At 40.8% G+C, this 18,740-nt stretch overlaps 1 long non-coding RNA gene across 7 annotated transcripts in view; it reads right to left on the bottom strand.

Moving 5' to 3' along the window:
- LOC140648038 (uncharacterized) overlaps positions 1 to 18,740 on the bottom strand; it is a 265,166-nt gene that overhangs the window by 73,486 nt on the left and 172,940 nt on the right. For 2 of the 7 annotated variants that reach the window (XR_012041065.1, XR_012041066.1), the window contains one exon: positions 9,200 to 9,305. The exons of the other annotated variants lie outside the window; for them this stretch is intronic. This is a non-coding gene — a long non-coding RNA (uncharacterized lncRNA). The remainder of the gene's footprint in view (positions 1 to 9,199; positions 9,306 to 18,740) is intronic. 7 annotated transcript variants of the gene reach the window in all.

The following is an 18,740-nucleotide window of genomic DNA, read 5'->3' as shown; positions in this document are numbered from 1 at the left end:
ACTTAGGTGCTTATTACTGGCCTATGTAATCACACACACACACACACACACACTCTACCTTAAAAATAGCTTAAAAGCATAAGGGGGGGGGGGGGGGGGGGCACAAGAGTCTTCCCTTCTTTTCTTAAAATGTTGTGAAATTTACACTTCCACTGTAAAGTTTGTATGTTTATCCACGGTAAACAGGGACAAATGACCCTGACTGCTGCTTAAAAAAGTTCATTTTGTGCAAGCAATAGGTGTTTTTCACCACCTCATTCCAATAGCAGTTTGTCCATGCTGTACATGCACTGTGGACATCTACCTACAGATAGGGTTTGTTTACATCATGCCACCAGCACCTTGTGGCTCTACTGGTAGAAAGGACATATGGCCAAAATTTCCTTGTGCCCCAGCTACCACTGACCTCTGTAACTCTGGCATGGTGATTTACCACAGCTCAACTGTCCCAGTAACAGCAGTGCCTGCCTCAGTGCCTGACAGAAAGCTGTTGCTCCCATGCTACCAGTTCCTTAGATGTGATGCCCCAGCACCCCCAGTTGTCACCATGAAAAAAGCATTCTTGCCATTAGAAACCATGTTTCTAGCTGAGCTTGGCACTTCTTCCACGCCAGCCAAAAATGCAGCAGAATCAACACAGTTCATTGCACTGGGCACCAGCAAGCAGAGTAGGTATGTAGTCAGCTCAGCCAGACTCATAGCTGGGTAACCACATTATACAGGATGTTTGAGGTCAGTCATTCATCGCGAACAGTGATCAAAGTTGAAACTTTTATCTCATGAGCCATGGCCATTCACCAGAGATTCCTTAATACCCAACAGCATTCACCTGGGAAGTCCTTGAGGGCTTTAAGGATTAAATCCCTTTAAGGATTCGCAAGTAGCTCTTGCATTTGGTGTGTTGGGTGGAGAAACATCTGGCTTTATTGCGGTCCCCCATATTCAGGTAAATGGGGCTCAGCTTATTTTGTATTTCTCTGTCTTAGCAAATAAAGAGGACCTGCATTATAGTAGTTCTGCTTTAAACAGAATGAAAAGAGGCAGTAGCAAGCATCACTCCTAATCAGTGAAAGGCACACCAAGAGAGCTCGCTGATGTCTGAAAGTGCTGACAGACTTGCATGGCACACCTGCTTCAAAGACAACAGCTAACTCAGCTGGCTAAAAGACGTTGCTTAGTTGTTTGCGTAACAATTTAAGAGCAACACCGAGGTGAAAACAGTTCAAAAGAAATAAAGAGTATAGGTTTTCTATGGCTTCCACAACTCCCCTCACCCCAAATCCAAACTCATAGTCCATCCACTTGGCATCTAGCCCTTACTTCCAGAAAGAGTAAGTGGTATTTCTAAATGTTACTCCTACAACTAAAAGTGCTGCACATAAGCCAGAGCTGTCTGATTTTAATGCAACTGGCATATACACTGGCAATTTAACAGCAGCCCTAAAGCTATGTCTAGCTTGCATATGCACACCTATTTACATGAATTGTTACAAAAAGAAATTCAAACCATCATGAGAGCTGATTGTTCTTGTGATTTCCCTTCAACATTAATGAAAAGCCTGCGAGCAAACAATGTTCTCCTCACCTTGAAATGACAAGGAAAGTAAATATGCAGGCCAAGCTTTGAGGGCTATACACAGCTTTTAAGGTTCAATCTGGACCTCCTAAAGCAAAGTTTTCTAAACTCACAGGCCCTCAGATCTCCTCTACTGAGGTCTTTCAAATACAGGACAAAGTCGAAAATGTACTACTCCTCTCACTACAAAGAAAGAAATACACCCAATCCTCCAGGCAATGCTTTGAAAAATTATTCCTTTGTGCCTTTATATTTAAATAATGACATTTGTCAAAAACTTACAATGATTGCATGTAAGACCTTGCTTGAATGAATTGAAAGATACCAGTGATATCTTTGCTCTTCCCTAGGAATCCCTAGGTAAACTGTCAGGACAGAAAACTCGGAAAGTCATGAGGCAACATTATCTACTTGTCCAGGGATGAAACGAGAGATCTTCTGATCATGCCCCTTGCGCACGTCCAGCTACCAATGTGAACCAATTTCTGAATGCAGGGATTGATCACAAAACTGCTTGGACTGGCACAATGTTATAGTATAATCTAAAACATTAACTGCTTGCTTTCTAAACCCCTCTCTTCTTCTTTTATTTCTCTCCTCAAGGAAATAGTTACAGATAAAGTTTTTCCAGAGAAGATACCTAATTGCCTACTGCAGCTTCAGATCAAGCAGGTATTTGCATGCTTTAATTTATGTCTACAAAGTTACTTCTGGGCACAAAATAAGAGCTAGACCAAAGCCAGCTTAACCAGTTTTTGACAGCCAAGTATACACCAACCAACCTTATTGTCTATTTTGCATTTGAAATTTAGTGTTGATTCCTGATTTTAAAAAATAAATCAAAATGGTGCAGTCATGACAGCACTATGTCTTTATCAGGTTAAACACAATTTGAAACATATCTGCTCATTCATTTAATGCAACATATTAGGACACTAGGTTCATTATACTATCTGCCATGATAAGAGCACATGCACAAGGTAGAGGAGCGTGTGAACTCACAGGCCAGCAGGTACTCTCGGGAATTGCCCAGATACACGCTTCTGGTGCACGGGAATTACCTCATGCTACTTCACATTAACCACAGGTCAAAAGCATGTACTGAGGCAGTAACCAACACTATGAATTTATAGTGAACTCACCCCACAGTAATTTGTTTGTATACCCACAGCCACAGTTATGGGTACCAGAGCTGGGCTCGGTCCTTACCTTCTGTTATTTTAACATTCATGCCCTTCCTATTTTAACATTATGTCCTTCCACCTGTTCATATTTGTCCTGTGGGGTGAAAACATATTGCATAGCTGTAGGGAAACTTTGTCACATTTGCCTTCTTATATTTTGACAGTGCAACAGCATAGAATAATTGTACATAACAAATACCACTGTTGCACTAACCGCACAGAGGTCTGCCAGCATCTTTACCCTCATGCAAGGCTACGATGAGCAACAGTAAAAGCACACCACCCTTGCTTGATGAGGTTGCTCCCTAAAGTTTAAGCCAGCAATAAACCTGTAACATTGACAAGTGGGATTGCTATACGAACTCTGTGAAGTGACATTTATATAAACCTCAGCAAGTTTGAGGCTTTGTAATCCTTAAGCTCTGTTTTAAGCTTGTAACACTTTCCTAAACTCAAAGATTAATATCTATTCTACATTCCTTCATTTGATTCAACATTTTGAGATATCAGAGTTCCTAAGATTGCCTATTAGTCCATATATAACCAACAGAAACATTCTTCTTAACCCAAATGATAGAGGTAGTGCAGCCTACAGCATACTTTATCAGAACTTTTAAATTTAATTTTTGCCCTTTCCTTTATTCCTTCATGCACCTTTTCCATAATCCCTGTTTACTTTCTACTTTGTCTTCACTTCTACTCTTTTTTTTTTTCCCCCTACCATGGTATTTTTGTTCTTTTTTCAGAAACTTGTGCTCTGTTCCCATCTCCCACATGTGTACTAGTGTCTCTCTTACTGAGCAGGGCTGAGCAGTCAAGATGGAGTTAAGATTTAGAGCTAACATTGTCCAAATGGGTCTCAGATAAAGCAAAACATTTTTTCTATCACTAATAGCAACACTGTATAGAATACACACACAATTAGGGAATTTTGTTGGAGGAAAAAAAAAAGTTGTTTTCCTTTGTGTAGAAGCCATCCTTACACTAGACTATGCTTTTAAGTGAATATTGAGATGTTAAACATAATACAATTTCAAACAGATTTCATTAAAAACTAGCTGTTCTTAATCATGTGTGTCACTTTTTTTAGCTGTATAATAGTTAACATTTTTCCTCCTTACTCCATTTACTGGAAAAGGTAAGGCATTATACCACCTAATACCAGTTTGCACTTGTATGCAATTTAAGATGCAAGTTTATATTTCAATTTCCTGATCTGCTGCCAGCAATATTTCTTCCTTGGGCTGTTAAAGCAAGATGCTGGATCTCCAGGGCATTCCATGTGAAATACCATTATTTATAAAAATGCTTAATGTTTTTGACAAATCAAGGGGTTTGAGCAAGCACAGATCTAGAAACACAAAACTAGAAGTCTGTCAAAGGGTGGCCTGCTGCACGAACAGCAAACTAAACTGATCAGTAACTGTGTCTGGATTCCCAGTATCCTCCACATCAGAAATATACAGAAATGTAAAAATGTTGACTTCATCTGCAAATTTGGATAACAAAATATTTTAATTAGGTGCTCAAATATGGAGTAAGATGGTTGTTGGCAGAGAAGCTTTTTAGAGTTTGTTTGGAAGTTTTATACTCTCTTAGTAATTTTGGGGAAATGCCTGGGAAAATTATGATTAAAAAAAAAGACTGTGCTCTTTCAGATGCCAAATGTGCTTCTTGGAGCCACAGACAACCATCTGGTCAACTGGTTTTCATGTTGTCATGATGTGCTGTGATAATATTAGACTGCTTAGCTTGATGCATCAGAAGCATACAGATCTGAGGTAGATCTAAATGTGCCTCATATACACATACTTTTGATGTCCGACTAACTATGTAATGCTTTGGGTTGAAAGCTTAAGGATTAATTTCACAAAGAATGAAGCCAAGGCAAAATTATCTCAGTCCAACTATTTCTGAAGCAACAAAGCCAGATCTGGAATTGATCTTCAGATTTCTTTTTTCCCCTCAAGAAAGAATAAAAACCTCTTAACAAAACTTTGTTCAAATGCATCTGTCTCCTTCCACTGAAATTCCTTCATCTCTCTCTTATACACACCGAGCTCATGTAATCCCCTCTTCTCAAAACACAAGTTCAACATTAACTATCGAACAGCATATTGCTCCTAGATGTAAGCAATAAGTTTTTTACAGTGAGAACAATCATTCACTAGCACAGCCTCCCCAGGGACATGGTAGAGTCCCGTCCCCATTGCTGGAGGTTTTCAAGACACAAGTGGACGGGGTGCTACATCATCTCATCTAGGTTCCCTTTCCCATGAAAGGTCGTATCAGATGATCTTTCAAGGTCCCTTCCAACCTGGGCTGTTCTATGGTTCTATGATTCTGTATGAGGGCAGTGTAAATAGAAGATCTTAATCGCAAAACAGATCTAAATAAGAAAAAATTAAATAAAATCATCAGTAAAAATTATTTGCTTCAGAAGAAAGAAGGCTGTTGCACTTACCTAAATAGCACTCTATTCCGCACATATACATTCAGGGGACTGCCTTTTAGTACTTCAAAATTGCTTTTAGTGGAATTCATTCTTGAGTATTTATACCATTTATTTGGGGGCTATTTTAACCTCAGTTAAAACTTGTGACACCAGCCTTTCTTCACTGACTTAGGATTTTACATTTAGACTTCAGAAATAACAAGCTACATCTCATACCTAAAGTAGCCAGTGTTTTGTGTTTTAGAAATCACCAGAAAACAGAGGAACGGTATCTAAGTACAAAGACCTGAAAACATACTTCAAAGAACTATTTTGCAGAGACACAAGGTTTTTTCCATAATATTTACTACGGAGCAACAGGCCAAAGAGGATTAAATATTTGAAGAACAACATGTTTTTAAGCTGCAAGAAGTAAATCACCTACAATGTGTATACCTCCAATGAAAATTCTACTATACAAGATAGTCATTGCTGATTACTGCTGCTCTGCTATTTCCAAATGTTCCTCTCCCAAAGGTAAGCGAAAAAAATAGTTCAGGATGGTGGCAGGCAGTGATTTGAAGCTAACTTTATACTTTCACCTCCTTTTCCTCTACTCACCTTGTTTTCACTCAAAGTCAAATTCTCCCGGAATAAAATTGGTTCTTGCCTAGAAAACATATTGTAAAAAGCTTTAAAAGGGGTATGTGAGTCCATGACCATGAGCCAAATCAGAAGGAGAAAGAACAGAAAGCATCTCACAATCCCAACTAATGTCAACGTGCTCCTGAACCAATGCCAAGGTTATGACATATGTCAGAAAACATATGTAAAGTTCTTTTGATATTTAAAAAAATAGTTTGTGTCAAACATGCTGAAAACAACAATTATTTTATTTTTGTCATGTTACTACTTGTCTACATCATTGTCACATCATTGTATCATTTTGATATATGAGAAGTATAATAAGTTTAAATGAAGAGTTCTGTTTCTTGCAGACAAGACAATGATTTTCTTAGAAAGAATTTATTCCAGGGAAGATGCTAGGATGTTGACTTCAGTTCTGCAATTCCTCATCTGCCCCTTTCACTCTGCCCCACTTGAGGAGAGAGGAGTGTGTGGAGAAAAGAAGAGAAAAAGTTTGTCTTTCAACAACTCAGTGAGGGTGGGGACAAAATTACCAAAGATAAATAATTATGAAATAAAGTAGAAACAAAGAACATAGAATTTAAAAATTATTACTGCAAATAAGTAGAGGGAAACATTAAGAGGTCAGCAGCTAAAACCAACTGACATACTAATTAATATCAGTTATGGTTACCAGGGCAACCACAGCTCCCCCTAACTTTTCTTCTTAATATATTTAGTTTTGCACTAAAAATTATTTTCTTTTTCGTAGCTCAAAAACTTAAGCATCTCTATAGGTACAGACAGAGCACCTTAGAGCACAGAGGCTTCTTTGGGAATCCCATGTGTTCAGCATGGAGTTGTCAGACTCACTATATACACTTTTACCTTCTCATGGTTTTACAATGTTAAAATATTCTAAAAGCTAGAACTCCGTATCTTTCTTTCTTTCTAACATTCATCACATACTTCTAGCCATTTGAAAAGTCCCTAGAAACTTGCTCTCTCAAGAATCGTCCCATTTCAGGACCCAAACATCTGACAGAAGGGCACATACTTCCATCCGTAGTCACCCTTGAAATCAATGAGCAATGCAAAGCTTTCTCCCTGTGGAGGTTAAGCAAACCACAGGAGTTTGTTAAGAGCAAGCCTGGGAACAGAAGCCAGGTCTTTTGCATGACTGCATGACGCATTACTGAAAGGTTATTGTGCTGACCTTTGGTCTCGGTCACCAAATATTACTGATAATCCTCATTTTGATTAATATTTTTTGTTTGGGTTTTTCTTTTAGGTTTGGCCTGCTGCTTATTTAAATAATTCTCAGGTATTCATGCTCTTGTACTCACCAGTGCCTATTTATACTGTTTGGTGAAGAAGAGTTATTGCACTAAATCTCAGAGGAGATACAATCTTTAGAGTTATCTTAGGCTGAAAAATGAATTGAATAGACAAGCAGAGCAACTGCTACACTCCTTGGATGATTTACAAAATAACCTACAGAAAAGCAGAAAACTACGCTACAGCTAGGATCAACAAAACATGTCGGGGATGGATAGAAGGGGGAGCGTGTGCATAGTGGTCTCTTTCACTAGGATTTCCCAAAAGCAGCTTGGGGAAGGCCCAGTTTGGGGAGCTGAAGCCGGCGTGCGCTGATGAGGAATGTTCCAGTGGAATGAAGTTATGCTAATCGTAAGGCTGTGAAATATGTAGGGCCCAGCTGGAAGCAAAAATCAGAGCACTGCTGTTACTGATTTGAGTGCAAAGAGAAAAAAACCTAGGTACAATTCTGAAAATTTCTTGAGAATTTCACCTTGTGCAATCACATGAAGAACTAATATTTGCTAAAACTGGTAGTCTTAAATTCTGTCATTTAAATAAATTACCCCAGTAGTATCTTAGGGCTCTACTGATAGTTACAGAACATTTCAGACTTTTTCAAAAGGCCATTTTGAGGAAACATTAAGATTTTTTTCTATTGTGCTTTTGCAGAGTCATACTACAGCCAGGATTATGATCTGAATCACAACTTCACATTCAGACAAACAAATCTGAACCAAAGATTTTGTACACAAGAACATATTAATTAAAAAGACTTCATTGAAAAATATAAGAGAAAAAATATTGACAGCTTTCCTACAGCATCAGAAACACACTTGCACCAATACTTTCCAAGAACCGCATAATGGCTAACAATGCAACTGCCAGCTACAATCATAAACATATGACCTCAGTCATAAAAGTATGACCTCAAAGTACATGCTACATATGTAGTTACTTTAAATTAGCTGACATTAAGGACAGATTCCAGGGCTGAGGAAACTAATCTAGCTTTAAAGAGTTGCAGCGCTGCACCGGAAGCTGTTTTGATACTTACCACTGGGATGCTAGATAAATTCTAATCTCACCATCAATTATGAAAGATTCTTATGACAACCCTGATTTTACAAAATTGGGTTATCTTCCAGCCTGTGGACATTTTCCTATTGCATTCTGGGTTAATCCACGTGTACAGCTCACTTCTGTCAGAATGACAAAAGACAATTGATTTTGTTTCATGGTGTATTCTTATCAATGCTCTCCTCTGCTCTTAGCCAGTCTTTGACTGATAGGGTGTTAGAGGAAAGGTCCATTAATTGATTTGTAAATAATTACAGCTAAGTCTTCACTTTTGACTAGCTATCAATAAAGGTCTATCCTTTTTTCACTGGTGAATGCTTTCAAATCAGCTTCAGTGTCCAACTTTCAGTCACAAAATTCATTAAAATCATTAGGTACTTTCAGAGTAGCACCCACTGATGATGGCAGAGGTAAGAGTGTGTCAGCATTTCTCTTACACCACTTATGAGGATGGATTAGAGAGAAGCAAGATAAATAAACAAATAACATGCCTGGAAAAAACCCAAAGGCAAATCAATCATTTCTTAAAGTGGGATTTAATTTTCAGACCTGGTGGAATTTCATCAGGTCTACAGAGAAAAAAAGCACATGCAGTAGTTGGTACGCGTTCCTACACATGCAAAGCCTACGGGTTCGTTACCTGTGTGCACACATGTACACAGGTAGTTTGTCCGCCCATGTTGTCAGCAATTTTTGAACCTGTAGACTAAATTCAGACACATTTGACAGAGGACTAAGAGTCTCCAAGCTAGTAAGTTCCTACAGATTTTATGAAAATATGCAGCTGGGTACATGCAAGGGAGACCTATTTAGTGCCCTGATGGAGCAGAAGGCTGCAGAATGAGCTCCGCAGCATTAGACACTTGTGAATTACACCCATAGGGGGGAAACAAGATAGCCAAGGAGGCTAGAAAGCAGACACACACCCCCCCTGTTTTGTAGGTCCCCAAGTGAGGGGAAAAAGTAGCAGTCAGAACTCACGTGTCAATCAGCATCTGTTCTTGGAAACCCAGGTTTCAGTGCTTTTAATGCTTCTGGGTTTAAGGTTCCCATCTTCTCCTTAGCATCTCATGCAGAACAGAAAACCCTGCACACAAATTTGAGTTTTCAGAGGAAAGTGCAAACTCAAGTCTGAAAAGTAGCTATAACACTTAGGCAACCCTTTCATGGGCTGTTAATATGTTGAAGCTGTAATAAGAACATATTGAAGTTGTCACACACTCAAAGTAGAAATACCATTAATCCAAGTAACTGCATTATATTTTGAGTCCGCATTTTAAGCAGCCAGCACAAGGCAAGGCAAGTTATATTTAACTTCTTGTACATAATGCCAACAAAAGAGGTATAGAGTCATACCAGAGAACTGCTTGTTCAGCATTATAAAACAATTGACCAGAAAGCCTTCTTTATTGCTGTTTTCCAGTGATAGCCCCCTGCTTCACATTAACAAGCACATAAGCTTTTCACCTACTTCAACAGAAGAGAAAGGTACTCCGACAACTTTTATTGTATTATTTTTGTTATTAATATCTGCTCCATTTGTCAATCCATGCTTTATACCTGACAAATATCTATGAGCCTTTCAAGTCCCCCTGCCTTCACTACCAACTTTCCAGAAAGACCTTAAGCTGCAATGCACCTAACTGAAAAGGTATATGTCAGCACACCAGCAGAAATAGCAAAAGGTTTTCCGTGCACAAAACACAGAAATAGCAAAGGTTTGTGGGTTACAGTCTCTCCTGTGACATTTCCCATTAAATGCCCAGCCAGCATACGTTGAGCACCCACACGTTGAGCCATTTCAGTTACATCCCCGCTCACTCACAGAGTAAAGGTATGAGTCACTGTCACAGCACATTCATCCTATGCCTTTTAAATAGGAATTTGTTAAGAAAAGAGGCAAAAATCCCCCTCATACTCATAGCAGAAAGAGTTTGAAAGTTCAAAGATTCCCAGTCTCGTGGATCCAGGTAAGGCCATCACTGGGGACAGCAAAATTATGGCTTTATATGGGAGAGACACTTCTCCAAGTTTCCCAAAAACGGCTGGGTCTCCTCATCCAGCCCATACTTGTTCCAGCAGCAGTGGTACCTATGGACACCATTCAGCTACCAAGGGAAAAGTTCATAAAAGATGGAGCAAGCCAAGCAAGCAGGAGGCAGTCAGAAGGTTACAGCCTAGCCATGTTGCACGGTCCTTGCACCCTTGTCCCAAAAGGAGTCACTAGGTTGCCTCAGCAAGATTTGGAAAACGGGCTCATGTATTAAGGAGCTTTATTCTATCTGAAACATAAATAATCTGTCGGTCAGCCGCATCTGACATCACCCATGCATGTGGGGAAAGTTTTTTGAGGAATACTTTGTCAGGGAGAGCAGTATCACCTCCTGCCCATGAAGCAAATGAACCTCATATCTAACGGAAGTTTTGTCCTAGGATCAATCATAGCATGAGTATTGGGTATTGTTAAAGACTTAATGGGAGACCCAAATGTAACTTAGATAAACACATTGCAAGGAAAGAAAAGCTGGCAATGTGTTTCAGTTAAAACCTCTCTAACCTAAGAATCTGTCTTTAAGTCACTCAGAGAAGCCTTTAAAATCTGATAATCACTTAATGATATTTCACACTTACTGCTCAACATGAACCTCAGCTACAGCTTTTGTAAACTGTGGCACCATTCTTGTTCCAGATGGCATACAAAATAATTTATAAACAACAAAGTTCAGCAGGTTTATAGTAGCTGTTCAATTCCAGCATTTTGGCCACCCACTTCAGCATAACTGAGAGCTTTCAATCAGCTTCTGCCTCTCATGGGGCCTTCAAACAGAACCAGAGCATGTGTTCAATATGCTCTCAGAAAGTAGCCAGCCAAATACGGAGGATTAGTCATCCAGGCAACCCTGTAGCACACCTGTAGCACACTCACACTGCCTTTTTCTCTTTTTTTTTCTTTTTTTTTTTTTAAATACATGGACCTAGGTGAGAGCAAGCAGTAAGATGTTTCAGAGTTTAAAAAACACCTTTGTTAAAAAATACAATTCCTACAAAACAATTCCAGTTTGCCATAGCTCAAATGTGGAATATAATCTTCCCAGCAGAAGCATACTGGAAATGCAAACATAACATCTCTTGGGGTCAGAAAGGCTCTTTTTACTATTGTACCTAAACGCATGCTAAGTGTTATAAGAAATAAAGTATGTCAAAAAGGGCCTTCTCTGTACCTGACAGATTTCCATTGCTATTTCTGTTTCTTCCTCTCCTCTCCTCTTTCCTTCCTGGTGCTTATTTTGGCTCTGCTTTTCTTGCATCCCTTCAAAACCTCCTTGTCCTGGATTGGCCTTTGGGGCACAGAGGAAAAAGGAAGAGATATTGCTTCATGGTCTTTTTAAAGGTCACGCAGTCTGAACTGGACAGAGACAAATTCAGAGTCACTTTAAGCTCCTCTGATTATGGGCATATCCACACAAAGTATTCTGAAAACCGCACGACCACATTAAGGTGGCATTAAGCCCGATAAAATATACCCTGCCTGTCAACATAGCTGATTAGGCCGGGCTCAATGCCCCGTGAGTCACAGACATACGTTTTCCAGGAGGCTCAGAATAAGCAAAGCAGTATGGAGACAAGCCCTAAGTACTAAACATGTCTATAGAGTCTGCAAAGAGTGTCAGGGCATCAGCACATTCAATCGATCCAGGACAGCAGCCCTTGGTGTATCTCATCATTTCAGTTGGTAGGAAAACAGGCAACTTGTCTCCTGCGGAGCCTAGTCCTAGCTTGGTAAGCTTTTTACAAATTAGGGCTGACTTGAGCTTGTTTGATGGCCATTGCCGATCAGGTGTGGCACGCTGTGCTCGTGGTCTGCAGATGTGTTTGCTTGCTTCGCCTAACACCAGCACGCTGAGCCTGAAGGGATGACTAGCAAGAATAAGGTGCTTATGGTGGAGGAGGCCACCCCTAGGCAAGTGTGCAACTGAGAAGACTGTTCCTTAAAATACATTCAGCAGCTCATTCCTCCTGGAGCAACAAACGAAGCCAATCTGACCCCAAGGGTTCTCTATCATCTCAATAACCAATGGCCAGTTAACACTGGATTCTCCTCCAGGGTATCCTCCTGCTCCCACAAATCCCATGGTTTCCACAGCATACACAAATTTGTTGAAATTAAAATAGCACAGTTTTGCATTATGCTATTGTGTAAACATAATGTGTATTGAGCTATTGTATAAACACTGGTTAAGAACTAATTCAGGGCTTTTAATGAGTTTATGTCCTGCTCACAATTGCCAGGAAGTACCAGCATGCTGAGGGGAAAAAGGATTCCTCTAGTTTTGACACACAGCAGGTTTTTAAGTAAAACAGACAACTGAAGCCATCACTGTTTGGTATGGGGACACAATTATAATTGACAACAAGAAGTAAGAGTCAAGGCAAGATTCTTTTTCAAACTACACAAATTAAAATTAAGGCATTCTTCTCTTCTTACAATGGCAATATGCTGCGACTACAGAAATTATGTTCTGGCCATTACCGCTGCTCTGAAGAGGATTTGAGTTGGTAAATGTAGAAATAAGTCAGAACCTAATTTTCTAGAAAAGTTTATACTGGAGACCACATTTACTTTTTTAAACTGAAGAACTCCTCCAAGAGACAAGATCTCTGATATTTGCAAGAGATTTTCAGAACAGCAAGTGTCTGAGGGCTGTTTCAGTAGCGCTCAGGAACCTTAAAAAAACCACAGGCAACAAGTTCTGCCAGCAAGAGTAATTTCAGTAGCACACTGCAATAAAACAGTGTTGCAGAAGCTGGAGGGCAACACAAGAAGGTACCAAGCCATAGAGGGATCCCAGACTGCAGAAGCAACTCTTCCAGTGTGTGGAAACAGCCCAAAGGTCTCCGTGACACTTGCTGTTCCTGTGGTGTGCTCACAAGGAGAGGACACATCATCGAGGCTTTCCCACACCACATCAATAGCCGACTGCAGGTTTGGACAACGGGGGCAATTTGAAGCTGGCCAAACTGAAGAAGCCAAAGGCTTCTCTGGTGTTCTGGCATACACTCATAGTTTGATGAGCTGTATTTAACAGCCTTAGGATCCAGAGAGTAATATTAATAAGATACAAATAAAAAAAAGAAAGGGAAGGAAGGGCAGAAGGGATGATTACACAAACAAACATAGCTCTCGGGAGCATACTGAGCCCTGGAAAGGCTTCCTAATGGGATGGTGAGGGCAACAGAATACATCACTGTCAGGCACTCTGGGATTTTCATCCTATTGCTTCTTGATAGGAGTAACATTAAGTTCCATTTCTCAGGTGCAAACTGTTTTAACCCTTTGCCCTGGAAAGTTAAATTCCTTTCTATTCATAATGTAATTAAACCACAAAATGCAAAAGTATCTAGGGATATATAAAACAAAAAGCTGCCTAGGTTTAAAAAAAAAAAAAGTCCATCTAAGTAAGGGGTCAATGAAAAAGAATCTGGCTGTTGCTTAGCATCTTATATAGTAAGATCAAAACCAACAATTCTGGTGTTACCTAGATGGCAATAAGAGTTAAATCCACATTTGTGGGACAGTAAAGTCAGAATTTTTAAGCACAATTGCCGCTCTAATTGTAGGCTTGGACTTATGCTAGAAAATGATCCCTGATCAGCAGATTTTCAGTCTGACATCTAAAATTACACAGAACACAATTTTGTTGTCATAATGGTTTTTTCCCCGCTTTTTGCCCAAACTGAAACTGAATTCAACTTTTGCTCAGCACTAATTATGAAGGGGTAGGATTTTTTTTTTAAGGCAGGGAGAAAGAAAGGGATAGGTGGAGGAAAATCAGAAAGTAATCCCCTCCCCAGTTCTGTAGCAGCCTTCTGCTTTCTCCTCACCCGTCTGGGAGATGCCAGACACAATGGCAGTCCTTGTCCTGAGGTTGCAAAGAGTTAACAAATGCAACACATAGTCATGGTGCTGGTGGTACTGGAAGGAACAGGTTGGACTAAGCTCTGGTTGACCAGCATCTCCTACAGTAGAACTCGACAGGTGCACTCTCTCACATGCCGTGCATCAAAGCACTCCTTAGTCCTCTGCAAACAATAAGCGTAAGAAGGCAGAGCAGGAGAGCTATGCCTTGGGTGCAACAAAAGGCATGCGGCTGAAGGCAGACAGCTTGCAACCACAGAAGTAGCTCGGGTATCCAGTAGATCAATATTTGTGTGTTATTATTCTCACATACATCCCATTTGCTGATCCAACACTTGTTCCCGCAGAAACAGGATCAGAAGCCGCTGGCAGCCAGCAGGCGAGCACAGCCTGCTCTCCCTGGAGCCCGGCTCCTGACCCAGAGCCAGCGTACAGGCATGCTGCCTTCAACAAGCAGGCAGAGATCTATGACTTTTTTTAATTAACAAACAATACCTTTACATTAAAAAAAGAAGTAGCAGAAGGGGACACACTTTCGTCTAACATTTCTCCTCCTCAGCAAAATATCAGGGCTCTCTCTCCCCAGCGTGTGGCAGCTGCTTTGCACAACTCCTCTGTCCTATTTCTGAGCAAACCAGACCAAGAAGTGCCATCTTAGTACATGATCGGCACAGAGGTTCCCTTCCCCTACAGTACAGCAGGGAAAAGGAAACTAAGAGGAAACCAAGGACATTTTCTGATAGCACACAAATAAGCGGTTCACTTCTGCTCTACCTCAGTGGAGCAGAAGCAGAGATCATTTCGGCACAGCAGCAACTCAGCTGCTGTGAGGATATCGGAGATGGGCTGCATCCACAGGTGCTGAGACAAGTGGTTGCTGTCATAGTGCACCCACTCTCTCTCATCTTTGAAAAGTCACAGAGACCAGCAGAGATGTCTCACACCTGGAGAAAGGGAAGCATTGCAGCCACCTCCAGAAAAGGCCAAAAGGGCAATACAGGGAGTAGCCGGCTGGTCAGCCTCACTTCGCTTTGCAGGAAGCACACGTAGGGGGTCCTCTTGAAGCACATCTCTGAGCACATGGAGAAGCTGGTTGGGAACAGTCAGCATGGACTGACCAAGGGTAAATCATGTCTGACCAACCTGACTGCTCTCCGTGATGAAATGCCTGGATCTGAGGACAAAGGCAGAGCAGTGGACGTCATTTACCTCCATTTTAGCGAGGCTTTCAACACTGTCTCCCACAAGATGCTTGCATCCAAGCTGGGACATTATGGTTTGAATGAGTGGACGTCCCGATCAGTAAACCACTGGGTGGATGATTGGGCTCAGAGGGAGCCCTTGCTGTGATACAGGCTGGGGACAAACTGGCTGGGGAGCAGCTGTGCGGAAAAGGCCCTGGACATCCTGGTGGGCAGAGAGCTGAGCATGAGCCAGCAGCGTGCTCTGGCAGCAGAGACGGCCACAGCTTCCTGGGCTGTATGAGCAGGAGCACAGCCAGGAGGTCAAAGGTAGCAATTATCCTCCTTCTACTTATCAGGTCACATACTGTGCCCAGGTTTGGGCCCCGCAATGCAAGACAAACATTGATTACCAGAAGCAAGTCAGCAGAGGGCCACCAAGGTGGTCAGAGGCTGGAGCACTTGCCCTGTGAAGAGAGGCTGAGGAACCAAGGTTTGTTTAGCCTCAAGAGGAGACAGCTTCAGGGCTGTAACAGCAGCCCCCCAGTGCCTACAAGGTGGTTATAAGCCAGGCTCTTCATAGTGGTGCACAGTAGGAAGATAAGAGACAATGAGCGTAAGTTGAAAGGAGAGGTTTCCAGACTAGCTATATAGAGAAACTGTTTCCCCATGAAGGAAGACAGGGAGTGTAACATGGGCCCAGAGATAAGGTGCCACCTCCATCCTTGCAGGTTTTCAAGACCCAACTGGATAAAGCCCTGAGCAAACTGGCCTGATCCCTTAGCTGTCCCTGCCTCGAGCAGAAAGCTGGACTAGCAACCCCCTGATTTATCATGCCATTCTCCTTTGCCTTATATTTCCAAGGCAGCAGCAGACTACCAAGCCCAGACTTTGTCATTGCACTGGTTATCCCTTCTCATAGAGAGAATTCAGCATCCACTTGGTTCCCTTTTGTCAGGGCACCCCTTCAAAAGCACCTGCGTTACAATCAATCAGGTGTAGATGGTACCTTAAGGTGTAGAAATACTTTGTAGCATTCACACCTCTGCCTGGATTAGCAATTAAATAACCAAGCAAATAATAGTGTGTTGTTAATGCTAGCTTGACTCCAGCTACACACATGGCAGAGATCTGGCACAGCAGCCTTCCTTACAGCCCAAGGTTCCGGAAAGCCTGCACACCTGGGTAACCAGCACCACCAAAGCCCATGCTGATGCATCTGTATTGCTATGAGAACCCTTGCTTGCTAAATTAAATATATCTACGTGTTCTGCAGCTACGCCTTTTGTTGCAATGAACCCATCTGCTGTAACTTCAGCCTGGAAGAGCTGTGCCAGACCTGTGTGTTTAAGTCTTCTGCGCTACAGACTCCTGCAGTTTTTCCTCACGTGCATTTGTCTGAAGTGAAAGAAGTACATTCCACTCAGAGCACATGATATCCACTTCTTACATTCAACATCCATTTCCTTTCCCTGCCTTTCCCAGATACAGTTTTAAAACACATCTGTTGCTTGTAGTCCGTATTAACTGGGACTTTTCAAGGATGAAATCAATATTTCTGTTGGACAAATAACTTAAAGAGCAGACCATTCAAAACTTGCAGCCTCAATACAGATAACGGATTAAGGCAAGAACTAAATTGGTCCGGGATGCCTGCTATATTTACCCTTTACATATTTTTTATTTGATAGTGAAGAACACATAGAAGGGATGGCTGCCCTACCCTGACCACAGTAGTGCAGCTTTTAATCACACAAACAGAGCACCAGCACTCCTTTGTTGTATGGTTACACAAAAGGAAGCTATGGATGCTATTACATTACCAAAAAGAAAACAATGCAGAAACATACCATTCCCTACACATTCCCGACTATATATTTGTAATTTTTGTACAAAATAGAACAACTTCAGGTGCTCAAAATCTGCACGAGATAAACAGTGACACCAAGTAATCTGTCTGGAATCCAGCCCATTAGGAAAACTCATGTCAGGATTATCAGATTAGATTTGACAGAAAAATCTTCTAGAGAATACATACATGGATGACCAACTTCTAGAAGCTTTTGTCAGCCCTGCAGACAATTCCTCCCATAGGCCCAACATACCAGCCTTCTTTCCCTTCCTTATCTCACCCAGCAAATGGATACTATTAAATACACAAATTTCTTTCAGCAGGCTACACAAACAGAAATACACACAGTTAATTAATACTGCAGTAATTTCTTTGATCTTCCAATGAAAACCAAATTTAAAAGTCATACTATTTCAGCCTAGAAGCTTAGAGTTAAAAAGCTTAGGAACTCATCCGGGACTTTGAATCCAAGAATCATTCAGCTGATGTCATTAAAAGAGATGAATTAGGCTTGTAATAATTCCCTTATGAGTTCTGCTGTCTGTCTGAGAAAGAAGGGTGTTCATTTCTGTCCTCAGAATTGATTTATTTTGATGAAAAAACAAAAGGGTTAGAGGCAGCAGGAACTTAGTTTTACTGTGCATCTGAGAGAATACAAGAAAATAAGTGTCCATAGCGAACAACATCCCTGCCAGTCAATAGGAGCCGTAAGTACCTTCCTGTTTACGTTGCATGGCAGTTTCCTTGAGATCCTCAGGATAAATCCTATCTCCACAGTTCCGGCTGGCTATCCACTGCTTAGTGCAGTAACACTTCATTAACATGCAAATGCTTGACAGTTACTTGGGCTTAAGTACATTTGCATATTTATAAACAACTATTCCAAGCCACTTCCCCATTTAAGGAAACTGTTTAATGACACTGAACCTACAGTCTCTCTCATATCCATTGAAAAATACATTGCAGCCAGATTCACTCACTTTATATTTATATGGTACTTTTAAAAATATTGCTTACACAGGTAGGTCAAAAAATGCCTCAATCAACTTTTTCATTAGTTTTTTTTATTTGTTCTTTTGTGGCAATCAACCTTTTCTCTTTTTTTTAACCTGTTTTTCAGTTGAAAAGGCAAAAAGAACACAAAGAATGAATGATGCTTTGGAAATCAAGACAAGGTAAACTTACGGCAATGAAAAACAAACATCCATTAAATCATATTTAAGCAGAAATCTGTAAAATATTCAGTCAAAATATACAACCTCTGTATTTTCAAAGCAAAGACTTGAGAAGCACCAAACAATGCACAAGATTAAGAGTTGCTCAAAAAGCTACAGATCTAATTTCTTTGCTCACAACACTAATTCTGCACACCTCAAGATGACTTCTATTTGTTCTCCAATGTCACATCCTAGAAACCACAAACCAAACCCAGCATAGGCACTGCTACTTCTAGTAGCACATTCTACCCAAAGCATCTGGAATTGTTAGCATGGAATATCACAAATTTGGCCATGACTTTGGATTTCTCAAAAATTTTCATTCAAATTATATTTAGCGATAAAGATTTTAAAA

This window comes from Ciconia boyciana, chromosome 2, assembly GCF_034638445.1.
Source record: "Ciconia boyciana chromosome 2, ASM3463844v1, whole genome shotgun sequence".
Lineage (NCBI taxonomy): Eukaryota > Metazoa > Chordata > Aves > Ciconiiformes > Ciconiidae > Ciconia > Ciconia boyciana.
The sequence above is the reverse complement of the archived record's forward strand: the minus strand, read 5'-3'. Positions and strand labels throughout refer to the sequence as shown.